Here is a 5,325-nt window from a genome sequence, read left to right as displayed (position 1 = left end):
AATTCCATTTCATTTACCATTTGTTAAACCCTAGCCATAAATAAATTATATGTGAATGATCACTATGGTTAAGCACTAGAAAAATAGAATATGTTCACCATGCACATGTTCTACATTCCAAATCATTTAAACAGGTTTGATTCTTAAATTAATTAGGAATTAAGATGAACCCTAGAATTATATCAATTGGAATTTTAACTTGTGCCTCATAAGAACCCCAAATTAATCATTTATAAAATGGTTGTTTATAAACAAAACAATACAGCAGGTAGCATTATAAAATTGTTTTGATATTAAAATATTTTAGAACCTGCAAAACAAAACAGAAATCACATTTGAATTCAAACATCAAATACAAACCAAAATATAAAAACAGAAAATAGAAAAGAAAACATAAAAGAGAGAGAGGCCTTACCTGGCTTACCTGTCCACCGAAGCAGGCCTCAGCAGCCCAGTAGCAGCCCAGGTGCTAGCCCAGGACAAGCCCAACCCGAACCAAATACCGTTTCGGAGTCTTTAAAAATCGTGCGAGGAGAAAAGCTTTGTCCTTCTTCTTCTCCGGCGTCGACAGCACTGCGACGCCAGTAGGCCACGACCTGCTCGTCGATAAGCTTGCCCGGACGTCGCCAAGATTCTCAGAACCACGCCCAACTCGATTCGCGTCCGAGCTTATCCACGCCCAAAGAGATCCATGCCAGCTAGAAGCTTCCAGAGACCGCCACCTCCCGACCATGGTCGTCGCCGTGTCGAGGCCACGTGGCTTCCCTTGGCCTATAAATAGGTGGAGAGCATCGCCGTGCACGCCTTTTTCGCCTCCGCCACTTCATTTCCTCTCAGCCCATCTCTATCTCTCTCAATCAACCAAACTCACCTGCAGTCCTTCTCCGGCTAGCCGTCGATTGAGACCACCCCGGAGCTCACCGTTTGGTCGAGGAGATGCGCCTCGACGTCGCCGTTCTACTGGCAAAGCTACGCATCCAGGGGAGCTCGGAGCGACGCCAATTTTGGGTTTTCCCCTTGCAGCAGATCGCCGGGAATGGCGAAGTCCTCGCCGTCTCCATCATCTATCGTCGTCGCCGACCACGCCATCGCATTCAGGGTGAGCATACGCGTCTGTAGAACCTACTTTCGCTTCCTAGCATCATCTGTAGCGTCCGATTTGATTCTCGCCGGAGAGCACCACCGCAGCACCTCTCACCAGAGCTAGTTCTGGCGAACCCCTCGCCAAACCGTCACCACCATCGTCTTCAGCGTGTCGAGGTGGTTCGGAAATCGTCAGTAGCCCATCCTAGGAGGCCCTGTAGCGTAGCGCCGCCGTGAATTGGTCGCCGACGTTTAGCCGCCGGCAATGCCGATGTGGCATGTGGGTTCCCCTGACGTCGTTGACTGGTCGTTGCCCGCGTGGCAACTGACCCAGTCAATGGACCCACTAGCCAATGACTAGAGTTAGATCTGTACCGGGTAGCTTTAGTATTTCCACTTTATTTCAAATTCCAGAAAAAAATGCTGAAACCTTGTAAAATCATACAAAATTCATTTCAACTCAGAAAAATATGAATCAGATATCAACATGCTCACAAAAATAAACTCTATTCAAATAAAATATAAAACAAAAATGTGTGTCAAAATAAAAATTCACTTATTTTTATTCTTTATTAATTATGTCTTTCTAATTGTTTAAAAATACAAATTGAATTCAATAAATGACTAAGTTCCAAAATTATATTTTAACTATTCAGTAACTAAGTAAATTGTTAAGATTCATTTTCTTTACCATAATGGCATTCACTTAAATATTAGTGATAATTCATAAACCCTAAATTGCATATTACTATTTTCTATTTTCTGTAAATAGTAATAACTCAAGAAAATATTAAAAGACAATATTATTTTGGTAGCCCAACAATTGTTTACTTAAACATATTTGGTTAACAAGTTAATTATTTTAAAACCTAATCACAATTGTTAAACCCTAATTCTCAATTAAAAACTACATAGGAGTTACCCTAAATATTAATTCTTGTGAAAATTAATAAAGTGTCAAACCATTATTAATTTTGTTTCAAAGTAATTAGTTACCACACCTATGTTGCCAATCATCATTTTAGGAGTTGTACCATAATTTAGAAACCCTAGTTTGAATTTAAATAAGACCTGGATCCCATTATTTTATGTGTTCATCCTAAATAGTTGAAATCCTAAAACCCTAGGGGTTTAGCCCATGTGATCATAGCCACTTCAACTTTACATATAGAGCCTTGATGAGTAACCAATGAATGCATGTTCATGATCCACCAACATAAAACCAATTCACATGAATCTATCATTTCATGTCTCTATTTTTGATTAAAACCTATATGATCCAATAATGACACCTATGTATAAACCCTAGCTTGCTAATCTCACATTGACACCATTCATCACCATACCACACCATTCAAATCAACCTCAATCATCAAACTCTAGTAGAACCATAAGATAAACCCTAGTACCAACCTTGTGTAACAATTCACATCACATGCTCCTATTCCACTAAACCCTACTTAGGAAATGATAAACCACTTAGTTGGGCAACCATTAGAGATTACTTAGTTAATTAGTTGTGAAGTCATAGTAAACCCTAACTCATAGCAACACCTTGACCATCATTCTTTGATATGATACTGATACGTCTCCAACGTATCGATAATTTCTTATGTTCCATGCCACATTATTGATGTTATCTACATGTTTTATGCACACTTTATGTCATATTCGTGCATTTTCTGGAACTAACCTATTAACAAGATGCCGAAGTGCCAGTTGCTGTTTTTTGTTTCAGAAATCCTAGTAAGGAAATATTCTCGGAATTGGACGAAATCAACGCCCAGGGGCCTATTTTTCCACGAAGCTTCCAGAAGTCCGAAGATGAAACGAAGAGGGGCCACGGGGTGGCCAAACCCTAGGGCGGCGCGGCCCCACCCCTGGCCGCGCCGGCCTATGGTTTGGGCCCCCCGTGCCGCCTCTTGACTTGCCCTTCCGCCTACTTAAAGCCTCCGTGACGAAACCCCCAGTACCGAGAGCCACGATACGGAAAACCTTCCAGAGACGCCGCCAACGCCGATCCCATCTCGGGGGATCCAGGAGATCGCCTCCGGCACCCTGCCGGAGAGGGGAATTATCTCCCGGAGGACTCTACGCCGCCATGGTCGCCTCCGGTGTGATGTGTGAGTAGTCTACCCCTGGACTATGGGTCCATAGCAGTAGCTAGATGGTTGTCTTCTCCCCATTGTGCTATCATTGTCGGATCTTGTGAGCTGCCTAACATGATCAAGATCATCTATCTGTAATTCTATATGTTGTGTTTGTTGGGATCCGATGAATAGAGAATACTTGTTATGTTGATTATCAAAGTTATATCTACGTGTTGTTTATGATCTTGCATGCTTTCCGTTACTAGTAGATGCTCTGGCCAAGTAGATGCTTGTAACTCCAAGAGGGAGTACTTATGCTTGATAGTGGGTTCATGCCTGCATTGACACCGGGACGATGTGATGAAAGTTCTAAGGTTGTGTTGTCTTTGTTGCCACTAGGGATAAAACATTGATGCTATGTCTAAGGATGTAGTTGTTGATTACATTACACACCATACATAATGCCATTGTCTGTTGCTTTGCAACTTAATACTGGAGGGGGTTCGGATGATAACCTGAAGGTGGACTTTTTAGGCATAGATGCAGTTGGATGGCGGTCTATGTACTTTGTCGTAATGTCCAATTAAATCTCACTATACTCATCATGATATGTATGTGCATGGTCATGCCCTCTTTATTTGTCAATTGCCCAACTGTAATTTGTTCACCCAACATGCTGTTTATCTTATGGGAGAGACACCTCTAGTGAACTGTGGACCCCGGTCCAATTCTCTTTACTGAAATACAATCTACTGTAATACTTGTTCTACTGTTTTCTGCAAACAATCATCTTCCACACAATACGGTTAATCCTTTGTTACAGCAAGCCGGTGAGATTGACAACCTCACTGTTTCGTTGGGGCAAAGTACTTTGGTTGTGTTGTGCAGGTTCCACGTTGGCGCCGGAATCCCTGGTGTTGCGCCGCACTACATCCCGCCGCCATCAACCTTCAACGTGCTTCTTGGCTCCTCCTGGTTCGATAAACCTTGGTTTCTTTCTGAGGGAAAACTTGCTGCTGTGCGCATCATACCTTCCTCTTGGGGTTCCCAACGAACGTGTGAGTTACACGCCATCAAGCATATTTTCTGGCGCCGTTGCCGGGGAGATCAAGACACGCTGCAAGGGGAGTCTCCACTTCTCAATCTCTTTACTTTGTTTTTGTCTTGCTTAGTTTTATTTACTACTTTGTTTGCTGCGCTATATCAAAAACACAAAAAAAATTAGTTTACTTGCATTTACTTTATCTAGTTTGCTTTATTTACTGTTGCTAAAATGGCCAACGCTGAAAATACTAAGTTGTGTGACTTCACAACCACAAATAATAATGATTTCTTATGCACACCTATTGCTCCACCTGCTACTACAGCAGAATTTTTTGAAATTAAACCTGCTTTACTGAATCTTGTTATGCGAGAGCAATTTTCCAGTGTTAGTTACGATGATGCTGCTGCCCATCTTAATAATTTTGTTGAACTATGTGAAATGCAAAAATATAAAGATGTAGATGGTGATATTATTAAACTAAAATTGTTCCCTTTCTCATTAAGAGGAAGAGCTAAAGATTGGTTGCTATCTCTGCCTAAGAATACTATTGATTCATGGACTAAATGCAAGGATGCTTTTATTGGTAGATATTATCCCCCTGCTAAAATTATATCTTTGAGGAGTAGCATAATGAATTTTAAACAATTAGATACTGAACATGTTGCTCAAGCTTGGGAAAGAATGAAATCTCTGGTTAAAAATTGCCCAACCCATGGACTGACTACTTGGATGATCATCCAAACCTTCTATGCAGGACTAAATTTTTCTTCACGGAATTTATTGGATTCAGCTGCTGGAGGTACCTTTATGTCCATCACTCTTGGTGAAGCAACAAAGCTTCTTGATAATATGATGATCAATTACTCTGAATGGCACACGGAAAGAGCTCCACAAGGTAAGAAGGTAAATTCTGTCGAAGAAACCTCTTCCTTGAGTGATAAGATTGATGCTATTATATCTATGCTTGTGAATGATAGGACTAATATTGATCCTAATAATGTTCCGTTAGCTTCATTGGTTGCACAAGAAGAACATGTTGATGTAAACTTCATTAAAAATAATAATTTCAACAACAATGCTTACCGGAACAATTCTAGTAACAACTAT

The sequence above is a fragment of the Lolium perenne genome, chromosome 1 (assembly GCF_019359855.2).
Source record: "Lolium perenne isolate Kyuss_39 chromosome 1, Kyuss_2.0, whole genome shotgun sequence".
NCBI classification, from domain to species: Eukaryota; Viridiplantae; Streptophyta; class Magnoliopsida; order Poales; family Poaceae; genus Lolium; species Lolium perenne.
The sequence above is the reverse complement of the archived record's forward strand: the minus strand, read 5'-3'. Positions refer to the sequence as shown.